At 40.3% G+C, this 11,771-nt stretch overlaps 1 pseudogene; it reads right to left on the reverse strand.

Moving 5' to 3' along the window:
- Positions 1-4,246: 4,246 nt before the first annotated feature.
- Positions 4,247-4,308, reverse strand: LOC149312779 (U6 spliceosomal RNA; annotated as a pseudogene).
- Between the last annotated feature and the right edge of the window lie 7,463 nt (positions 4,309-11,771).

Genomic DNA, 11,771 nt, shown 5'->3' on the forward strand with positions numbered 1-11,771 from the left:
CAGATTGTCTGAGACATTACAGGAAAAGCAGAGCATTTTCTGAGCAACTTTGAGGTGTGAGCAGATCCCAGGATTGCTATTTGTCTTCACTGTAGATGGATAACGGACAGGGATAAATTGTCAGGCCCCTACAGCACCATCGGCCTACTATGACACTATTAGTGATTTTACCACTTAAGAGGTAAGAAATGGAAAAAATCTCAGCAAGACCTATAGGGCAGGAACAAATAATGCTGAATCCTCAATAGTGGTAGCTCTCAACATTGATTGATTGATTGATTGAAATTTTATTTATATACCGCCATTCCTGCAATCACGGCAGTTTACAAAACAATAGTAGAAATACATTACAGGACAAGTTACAGATTATAAATAAGAATTAACAGCAAAAAAATCCCTCATATAAAACCATACACTACTATACATCATTAAAATCCGTCATTAAATCCAATCAAAATCAATAAAACAGTCTAAAAATACGATACACAATACACAGGAGAAAAAAACAATCAGGACATGTGGGGGAAGGCTTGACAAAATAAGTAGGTCTTAAGGTTTTTCTTGAATGACTCCAGGGAGGGGGCTAAACGGAGCTCCTCAGGGAGAGCGTTCCAAAACTGCGGGGCCACAGCAGAAAAAGCCCTTTGCGCAGTCACTGTGTATCTCGTCTTGGTAACACTCAGAAGTTTTTTCCCACCTGACCTGAGAGTGCGGGGCGGATTGTATGGAGAGAGGCAGTCCTCCAAGTACTCCAGGTACAACATCTTCTCCCTACTAAAAGGTTTGGGCAACAACTGTGGAAGAGATGGAATGTGGGAAATCTGGAGGCATGAGGTGGATGTTTCCAGTGCTAGCCAAGATTGCCAAAAGCCTTAGGTGTTACAGAGTTAGTACACTTTATGTAGTTAACACAACATAACAGCTCTCTGATCTGGCTTGCCTTCATATCCATATATGTCTTACTTTATATTAAGCTGCAGTGTACTGCAGTGTGTTTATCACTACTTGATAAACAAGTCATCTGCATTGTCTCATAGCAATAGCAAGTACATTATCAGTGCACTTAAGCACTACCTAAGCAGTTTACAAATTGTAAGCTAATTGCCCCCAACAATCTGGCTACTCATTTTAGCAACTTCGGAAGGATGCAAGCCTGAGTCGAGCTTCAGCCCTTTTGCTAGTATTGAACTCGCAACCTTATGGTTTGTGAGTAAGTGGCTGCAGTAGAAACATTTAACCACTGCGCCACCAGGGCTGGTTTCATGGTCTCATGAAATGGTGAAGATGAAATCACTGTCACCAATTTTTGGGATAACACAACCATCTTACTAAGCAATTGTCTTGAAAAGTTGCTCTTTATCAGCAGTCGTCTGTATCCACTTACAGCTCTTTACCCTTTGATGCCCATGTATATTGTAGAGATCTCAACCCATTTTAAAGTACTTTGAGAGCTGGAACAACACATGCCCCCAAGATACCTGGGTGCTGACTTTATGCCACCCTGCTGCCCGCACGTGGGCTAGCTTCTGGGCGCAATGGTGGCACAGCGTTTAGACGTTGTCAACAACCCAAGCACCTTAAAGCTGTGGCAGAATGAGAAAAGCCAACTTTTTGCTGGCCCAAAAAGGAGCAGTAATTTGCTGCTTCTTTGGGGGCCAGCAAAAAGGCGGATTGGGGCCTAGTGTATGGTTGCTGCAGCCACAATTTGGCTTTCTCAGGGGCAGTGCAGTTGCAGCCAAACACGTTTCTATTTGGCACAAAGCTTCCTGGGCTTTGATTCCAATAGGAGCCACTTGAACTGCCACGGCTCCATCCATACAGAATCCCTGGGATTTGTAATTTGGAGCAGCCCCCCTGCATTCTTTGGGCAGAGAAGGCAAAAGACCTTATAAAACTACAGATTCTAAGATTCCAATAGGATGGAGCAGCGGCTCTTAAAGTGGTGTCAAACTGCATTAATTCTAAAGTGTAGATGCACCAAGAGGAAGGGCGGGTGGAGTTGTCGAGGCGGGTGAAATAATGTTGTGTATGATGTTATTTCAAACGTGGAACAGACTCCTTCCTCAGAGTGTAGTGGAGTCTCCCTCCTCTTCCCCTCCTTTTCTTCTTTCTCCTTCTCCTTTTTTCTCCTCCCCCCTCTTTCTCCTCTGCCGCTGCTGTTGTTGTGTGCCTTCAGCTCCTTTCTGACTTATCGTGGAAGAGAGGGGTGGTCTTATACGGTGAGTATATCCCAAACACTCTATTTTAAGTTGTAAATTTGGGGGTCGTCTTATACGCCCAGTCGTCTTATATGCCGGAATATACGGTACATATATTTTGTAGTAGTTTTCTTAGAATAAAGGGGGTCGAAGAATCTTTAAAGTGCATATTTGAATACTGTTCACTCTTAGTTCGTGTCTTGTTCCCTATCTGTGTTACAGCTTCACTATTCCTAGTAAGAGTATGAAATAGCGTGGGAGGGAGATGAAAGAATAAGTAGGGAGTTGTTTTACCTGGTTTTATCACATCATTATCTGATTTACAGCAAAAATACAGTGTTGGGAGAATGGCTGGAAGTTCCTATGCCTTGGAGCTGCAGCAAGCCTTTCCAGGTGCCCTTCAGCTACTTGTTTGTCTTATAAACTTATATTTAGGTTGTAAGTGTTCCTTTTATGAACTAGCAATCAGCACTTGTGCTGAAAGCCAGTATGCTGGAAGTTTGAGCATAGAACTAGGACTCTGGAGACCAGGGTTCTAGGTGATCTTGAGCAAGTCACACTCTTTCAGCCTCCTATGAAGAAATCTTGCCAAGAAATCCCTATGATAGGTTAGCCTGAGTGTTACCATAAGTCAGAAATAACTTGAAGGTACACAACAACTTGTGCTGGAAGATCCCTAAGAGTACAGGGGATTCTACAGGAAGACCTGTAATAATTGATTATGTAAGCAAGTCAAGTTAGGCTGGTACTTTTGACCTAACAATTAAATTTGCATAGAGCTGGCTAAATGCTAGGTGAGTAGGTCTTTGAGCTTTATTCTTAAGCACTTGCTGAATGTATGGTTTCTGTTCCCATTCCATGCCATGTGAGTTTGTCAGTGCAATAATTATATAACGCTCCATCTATTTACGTCTTTAAAAGAATACTCATTCCTGTAAAGTCATCTGTGGCGGAATCATTATTGTTATACAAATAAATATAACATGTGCTTTATGTGAAAAAAAAGACCTTGCGTTTACTAGAATCGTTCCTGCAAAGTAAAAAAAATGTTTGACTCCTCACTGTTATACATATAGATCAGGCATGCTTTTCATTTGGAGGGGGAAAAAACTTCTTGTCTTTCTTAGGAGTGTAAATAATATGTACACATTTTCTTTTACTCAGCAATCAGAAAGGGTGGGTTGAGATCCCATTAAGAGAATTGTCAACTGCTGCAAGGTTATTCTTGAACAGCAAAAATAACAACGCTTTTTTTCCATTTTATGTGGGTTTTACATAAATCCATATTTGTACAAAAGTGTATTTATGCTAAATACAATGTTTTTACCCAAAACATCCATTGTTTACACATGAAAAACATGTCTATGAATAAATGTCCATGAATAAATTACTCACAAAAAAGTGAAAATGTAAAATAAGGAAAATTGGTTTACTTGTTGCTGCATCTGTGGGACTTCTGGAGACATCTGGAGATAACTAAGCTAATTCAGCATGCTTTTGGCAGCATGAGCCTTCGTAGACTTAAGTCTACTTCCTCAGAAGTCTATGGAAACTCATGCTGCCAACTTATTTCCTTCAGTTAGGAGCTGTAGAGACCAGCCAAAGGGGCTGACATTGGGGTGGAGTGGGGTCGTGGCACCCCAATCCTCCCTGATGGAGGTCCATCAGGCCACTCACCTGACCAGACAGTGGGCAGCATCATGCCCCTTCTTCAGCTCAGCATTTAGATGCACTGTGCTGAAGAATCAGCAAAAAACCACTGGTGCTGTGGCAAGGGCAGCTTTTTGCCGCTTTAAGAAAGAGCAGCATTTTGCCGGCCCATTTTCAGCCAGCAAAGTGCCAGATTGGGCCCACGCTCCCAGGGGTGGCATGGAGCCACTCTGTCAGGGCAGTCTATTTTACCTCCTAGTCTCAGAGGTGCTACAAGATCTCTTTATATATTGATTTTACAAACATGGCTATATCTTTGAATTCAGCATGTTTTTATAATGGATCCTTTTCATTCTGGTTTTTGCCCTTTGCACTCTACACTGAGAGCACTTTTAAAAAATAAAATGGAACACTTCACGAATTTGCATGTCATCCTTGCACAGGGGCCATGCTAATCTTAATCCCCTGGTTTCCATTCAATATTCTGCTGCTGAGATTATCTTTTTGGCCCATTGTTTTGATCATGTTAAACAACTTTTGATATTTCTTCATTAGTTACCCATTTCTTCTAGGGTTCAGTAGAAGCTTCTTATTTTAATATTTAAAGCCTTACACAACCTAGCTCTTCCCCTATCTTTCAGCCCTTATTTCTGTTTACTAGTCTTCTTGAGATTTGTGTTCTAGAAATTCTAGGTGTCTTATCCAACCAAGAGTTTCTTTCCTTGGTTCGGTTTCATCGTTTCACACTCTCAGTTCCCTATTTTTGGAATGGCCCTGTACATTTGCAGACTACTCCTTTGCTCAATATTTTAAAATCTGAATTAAAAACATTCTTGCTTTTTAAAGCATTTCAAACTTTAGTTTAATGTTGTTTTAGAATCTTGTATATTTGATTACATGTATTGGTTAGTTTCAAATATACAAGATTATATTGGTTAGTTTAGCCAGCATGTGTAGTGGTTTGAGCTATGACTCTGGAAAACAGGGTTCAAATTCTCACTCAGCCATGAAACTTACTGAGTGACTGTGGGCAAAGTACATGCTCTCAACCTCAGAGGATGGTAATAGCAACCCCCCTCTGAAAAAAACCTACAATAATAATAATAATAATAATAATAATAATAATACCCTGCTCTTCAGTCAAAAGGCTATCAGAGTGGCTTACAAACTGTTAATTAGACATTAGACATACAATGAAAACCCTGTGTTTTTCTTAGGGTCATAGAGTCTTTGCAAGTTAGAAATGACAACAACAATAACAATTGCTTAGTTTGTTTTATGTTATATTGTATTTTTTCATTTTTATTGTTGTTAGTGTAAGTAAACAACTATATACAAAACATGACATAACAATAAAGCAAAATAAAACAATTCATCTCTCAATTTTGAATTATGTTGCAGGTTTCCTTCTTGTGTAAGCAGTCATTTTTGTTGGCATATAATTTCATAGGAAAATGTTCATTGTGGGTAAAAGGTGACTGGGGTTGCTATAGGTCACTGGCAACCTTAATAACAGTACAATGCTGAGTCACAGGAAGTGTGATCACTATGTCACTATGTGCTGAAAAGTGCTGGAAAGTGCTGAAAAGTTGCTAATTTGTTCAACTACCATTATATTATATTTTCTGTATTTTCCTATCATATATATTCAACTATAAGTTGATCTCATGTATAAGTAGAGGGTAGGTTTGAGGGCCAAAATTATGGATTTTGATATGACCCATGGATAAGTCAAGGGTATCCATGGGTCATATTCTCTGAGGGAAGCCATTGCAATGGGAAAGGGCAGAGAGAGAGATACATAAAAGGGAGCCAGTTGCATGTGAACAGGAGAAGAGAAAGAAGTAGAGTGTTAGTTGCCCCCAAATTGTTTGCCATCTCAAACAACCTGGATAGCCATGGCAACAGTCTCCCTGGGTTGCAAATGCTGGTAGTGAATGCCAGGTCAATGAATGGCAAAATTGCTGCCATTCAGGACTTGATCCTGGTGTGTATCATAGAGTTAGTGTGCAACACAGAGATTTGCTTGGATGAAACTGAGGAGAGGTTAATCTCTCTTAGGACTTTTTCGCACAGTGACCTATGTGCTTCCATCCTGAAAATGGTTAAAGTGTTGGCATCCCGGAAAAGGAAGCAAATTCGCTAATATTCATCACACACAGAGCATAACAAGGGGTTAAAAGCACATTACTTAGCAAGAAAGTGGGTTGAAAGCAAATTTGGGTTTCAGACAGATGAGGACAAAACCCGTTGCTAGCTTTTTTGCGCATGCTCCTAACTGTCATTTCCACATGTGCGCACACACACATGCTCCAGAGAGGGAAGAGAAACCAGGGAGGAAAATCCTCTTTGCCCAGAAGCTGTTTCAGAAGAAGGAAGGCTGAGGTTTCCCTTTGCAAACTCCCATAAAACCACACACACACATACACACACATACACACTAGAGAGAAAGAGGACAGGGCTGATCCACAAACCTGCCTGGATTCAGCAAGGGCTGAAACTCCCAGATGCCCTCCTTTTCCAGGACATATCCTCTATTTCTCCCTTCTGTACAGAAGGAATTCCAAAATGTCCTCTCTCTGCCTTCTCCCAACAGCTGTTCCCTTTCAGAGGCTGCAGGAGGAAGGAGACCAGCAGCACGAGGGAAAGACATGTGTGTATGTGTCCCTTTAAGAACAAGTCTGCTTTCCTCTCTTTGGCACAGGAAAGAACCATGGGAAATCTGGGAACAGGGAGAATCAGGGACATGGTTTTCAGACTCCTGCAATTACGTGAAAAAAGTGAATTCGTGAATGAACTGGAAATGAGAACACAGTATTTTTGAGAAAATGCTTATTCCCTGATTCACCTCACTTTCTGTCTGGATTCTGACCGGTTTGTGCACAGCATCATCTGAAAAGCAACTGCAAAATTGTCCCTAATGCCCTGGATGACCCTGCATTGTGACTAGTTTAACCTTCCAATTTTCCCCATTTTAAAAAGTCCTTAGCTTTGTTCACCAGCAGGCAAGACCTGGGAGGTAGGGAGGTCAATCACGATTCTATCCCGCTGAGTAGATGCCCTGTCCCATGGTTTTCCGAGTTTGAATGTGTGTACCTGAAACTGGATGGCTGACACAGGTTAGGGGTATGGTTATTGTACCACCCAGCCCACTGCTCAGCATTCTCTCTTCCTGAGCTAGCCAGGGTGGTCTCGGAAGTGGTGCTGGGGTCCCCTCAGCTTGTAGTACTGGGAAGGAAATTAAACTTCCATACTAAGACTGTCCTATCAGGATTGGCTCAGGACTTCATATCTGCCATGATAACCATAGGCCTATCCCAAGTAGTATCTACCCTACTCTTGCCACTCTGGATCTCATTTTCTGCACTGTGCACTAAGAGTGGAGGAACTGTCTGCAGTTTTGTGGTCACAGACCTGGTGATTTTTAAACTTCTTGGGACTCAGAACCTTTGCAGAGGTTGAGGACCATTGAGCGGGTTTGTGTCAGGAGACTTATGAATCTGGATGGATTCCTGATAGTTCTTGGGGAGTTTCCTGATGCCTCAGTTGGCAATTCTGTGCAGTCTTAGTCAACCTCTGGAACAGAGACATGACCCATGTAGTGGAGATGATCACTTCCAAGTGCCCCATCCCATGGAGTCAAGCCAAAAACAGCCCCCTTGTTTTCTAAGGAACTGACGGCAATGAAACAAGTAAGGTGGCAGTTAGAATGATGTTGGATAAAAATTCAGAGCAGGGCCAATTTAACACAGGGCAAGGTCTGAGAACCTACGCCAGGGCAATACAGGCAGCAAAGACAAATTTCCTTTTTGCCTCCATTGCAACTACAAGGAGCCAGCCAGCCAGCCAGCCAGTGTTCAGGGGTCTTTTACAGGTGAGCCCAGGAGAGTAGAATTCAGACCACTCAACAGCCCAATGTGAACAATTTGCATGGCTCTTTGAAGATAAAATCACTCAAATCCACTCTGACTTTGATGATACAACTGATACAGATCCAGTGGACCTAACTTTGGAACTCGCTTATCAATGGATATATTTCAATATGTGTAACCCAAGGATATGGCCATTATTCTAGAAGAGACGAGACTCACCACATGTTAGCTCCTTGCCTTTCTGGCTTATTAAAAAAGCCAAAGAGGGACTGATCGAGTGAGTAGAGGGAGTGGTTAATGTCTCATTAAAACAAGGCAGAGTCCCAAGGGAGGCAGTTATAAAACTATTATTGGAAAAGGCCTCTCCATAGTTGATAATTATCAACTGGTCTACAACATTCCACTTTTGGGCAAGGTACTGAAGCATGTGCTGGCTTCCCAGTTCAGGGTTTTCTGGATGAGATCAGTTACCTAGATTCAGTTCCATCTGGTTTCAGGCCCAGTTATGGGACACAGATGGTTTTGGTTGCTTTATTGGATGACCCGTGTCAGGAAGTGGACAGAGAAAGTATGTCCTTTTTGGTTCTGCTGGACCTTTTGGCAGCTTTAGATACCATCAACATGGTATCCTTCTGTAATGCCTGGATAGGATGGGACCTGGAGGCACTGTTTTATAGTGGCTTTGTTCCTTCCTGGAGGGGTGGACCCAGAAGGCGATGCTGGGGATCTTCATCCCCCTCCCCATTGCTATATACCTGCATTTAAACAATTGTGTGCAGTGCAGAAAAAGTAGGAAAATATAGGGTTTTTTTTATCTTCCTTATATTAGAAATCAGAGTCATCTAATGAAGTTCAATAGTAGGAGGTGTATAACAGGCAAAGGAAGTATTGGTTCACAGAAAATATAATTACATATAAAACTATGTAATTCACTGCCATAAGATGTAGTATTAGCACTGATATCTTTTCCAAAGGGATTAGACAAATTAACAGAGGTTATGACAATCTGTAGCTAATAGACTATCTATTGCCTGTAAGATGAGAGGAATCATGTATCTGGCTACCAGATGTTAGGAAAGAACAGCAACAAAACACTATTGATCTCATATTGTGCTTCATAGAATCCTCTCTTGGCCAGTCTGAAATTTAGTATGCTCAGTAAGAAGAAACTCATTGGACGATTCTTTAAAAAATTAGTTGGGTTCAGATGCTTCAGAACATAACTCAGGATCAGGACAATGTAAGTCTTTCCCGATCCTCCCATCTGAATTGGGGTCCAAAAGATGCATGGAAAATAAGTAATAAGCAAGTATAATTTATGTCATTGCACAATATCACTACCAATTATAGAGCACATCTGTTAAGACATCAATAGATTGTTGTAAGTGCTACCTTTAGACTTATTCCTGCCACATGCTATATCTATTATGCAAGAGTACCAACAGGTTGAAGCCTACTATTCAGAAGATTTATTACTAGGACTTTGATAACTAGCACACAACAACATCTAAAAAGTGATCCTACTGTGTAGATTTGATTCAAGCTCAGAATGTTGTGCTGCACATTGTTGAGGTCCTAGTAGTGAAACTTTGCAACAGCTTGTTTCATGTTAAATGTACAAAAGAGATGAGAACACTGAATCTAAAACTTCAACCTGAAGTTAGCACTTAACTGACAACCACTTAATGCAGTAAGTCAAAGAACATTTTAATTTTGTGTTTCGAATAGATGAGGTATTATCAGATTGTGTCATCTGAGTATTTACTATTTAATGTACTGGCTTATATAGGTAGCATAAAATTCCTACATGCCTTTCACAAGTCAGTATTTCTGTAGATTTTTATCTTGTCGAAAGGATTAATCCTCTGGCTTCTTTCATGGGTGTTTCCAGATAAGTAGTTTGTAGACTATGGTTGCAAGAACATTTGCCTTCCATGTCTCCCTCATACCACCATTTTATGCACATTTATTCTGATGTCTGTGTTGAACTCACTGGAGTTTACTCCCAAGTACATGAGTGCCAGATTACATCTTACTATCCATTAGAAGAAATTGTGAGCTGTCCCTAAATTATGTTTATATTGTTGATTGGGTACAAAATTTTCCCTTCAAATAATTTATGAGAATTAATTATAGGAATCAGTTATCATCCTGTCACCAGCCTCTAGCCACCTCTGTTTGGCATCAACATCTTGTTTTCTGAAGCTGCAGTTGCTACCAGTTCCCTTCCCAAAACCCAGATACACCAAGTCGCTCTCTGTTAAAATCAAATGGAAAAAACACAAATATATTTGCTTTAATATTATTAAATTTTCTCATATGCATCCCCAAATTGTGAATAAAATTTGAAAGCCACTTCCTGAGCCACTTCAGTGTTCTTGTTGTGCCTTCAAGTCATTTCTGACTTATGGTGGCCCTAAGGCGAACCGATCACAAGGTTTTTTGGGGGCTGACAGTATGTGACTCAGTGGGTCACCCAATGGGTTTCCATGGCCAAGCTGGGAATCAAATTCATATCTCAAGTGGTAGTTCAGCACTCAAATCAATACTCCATGCTGGCTCTTACTAATTGTCCATTTATTAATTTATTTCATTAAAATATAATAATAATAAAGATTTATTTATATCCTACACTATAGTTTGAGATCTTGGGGAAATGTACAAGTATAATCAGTCTGAACACTATTTAAATTTTAACATGTAAAACAATAAAAATATGTTGAACATAATAAAAGAGTGTCAAAGCACTTAACACACTAAATAGGATTTTAAAATGTAAAAGAGTGTAGACATATGTGCATGGCATTTTGACAATACTGTAAGTGCTGTAGCTCCATCCTATGGAATCCTGGTATTTGTAGTTTTACAAGGTCATAAGCCTTCTCTGCCAGAGTGCTGGTGCATCACAAAACTATAAATCCCAGGATTCTGTAGGATGGAGCCATGGCAGTTAAAGTCGTGTCAAACTGCATTATTTCTACAGTGTAGATGCACCCTGAGTTCCAAACTGAAAAAGTAGTTTGTAGTCAGTTAACTCATCAGAATGACGGGTAGAATCTTACCCTTCCATTAGAATAAGTGTAAGGAAGGTATGAGAGGAGTATAAAGAACTGAATATAACAGAGAAAGAGGGAAGATAATAGATTTAAGGGCAAAGAGAGAAGGAAATAGAAAGTATTAAGGAAATAAGAAGTAAACAGATCAATAGATGGAAGGGATAAAGAAGGGTATATAAAGTTGAAGGTTAAAGTATGAATGTTAAGGAATTGAAAGAACATTGATACTGAATGTAGTTATAAGATAAGAGATGAAGAGGAATATATTAAGAATGTGTGTGCTACAAGTTAGTAAGCAATTTTTTGTATTGTCATGATGATATGACTGCATTTTAAACCTTGTGTTTGTGTTTTTATGTGTCTAAAACATTTTTTCTAAATATATATAAAAAAGAATCTTACCCTTCCCAGTAGGCACAGGCAAAGGGGAAATTGCAGATGCCTCTCCTAACTGGTGTGTTCCTCTTTTAAAATAACTTTTTGCTATCTTGACCACACTCTGATCTTCTTGGCCACATGTCTGGGGTTTCATTTGTGGCAGACATGTCTCCATATCTAATAACATGAAGAAATGGAACTGAGTGCCATCATTATACTGATGGCACTCTGCCCCCAAATTCCTAATGACCTTGTGACAGCAGTTTCAAATAAAAAACTGCATGGGGGATGAGATCAAACCTTGCAGCACTCCACTCCACTGAGGAGCGGAACAGGAATTGCTCAATGCCACTCGGGAATCAGCCCTGTAGATCAGATCAGAACTATAATGAAGCAGTGGCCCCTTTCACACCACAGTTATAACACTATGATTCCTGCCATTCCTTTATCTTATGGAATCCTGGGGTTTATAGTTTGGTGAGGCACTAGAATTCTCTAGCTAAGAATTGTAAATATTGTGTTAATTGCCTTTGAATTGATTTCAACCCATGACAACCCTGTGATGACACATCTCCAAGACTCCCTATCCTTGACTGTTTTGCTCAGGCCCTGCAGGC

Source organism: Sceloporus occidentalis, unplaced genomic scaffold (assembly GCF_023333645.1).
Source record: "Sceloporus occidentalis isolate IW3139 unplaced genomic scaffold, rSceOcc1.0.p SCAF_5, whole genome shotgun sequence".
NCBI classification, from domain to species: domain Eukaryota; kingdom Metazoa; phylum Chordata; class Lepidosauria; order Squamata; family Phrynosomatidae; genus Sceloporus; species Sceloporus occidentalis.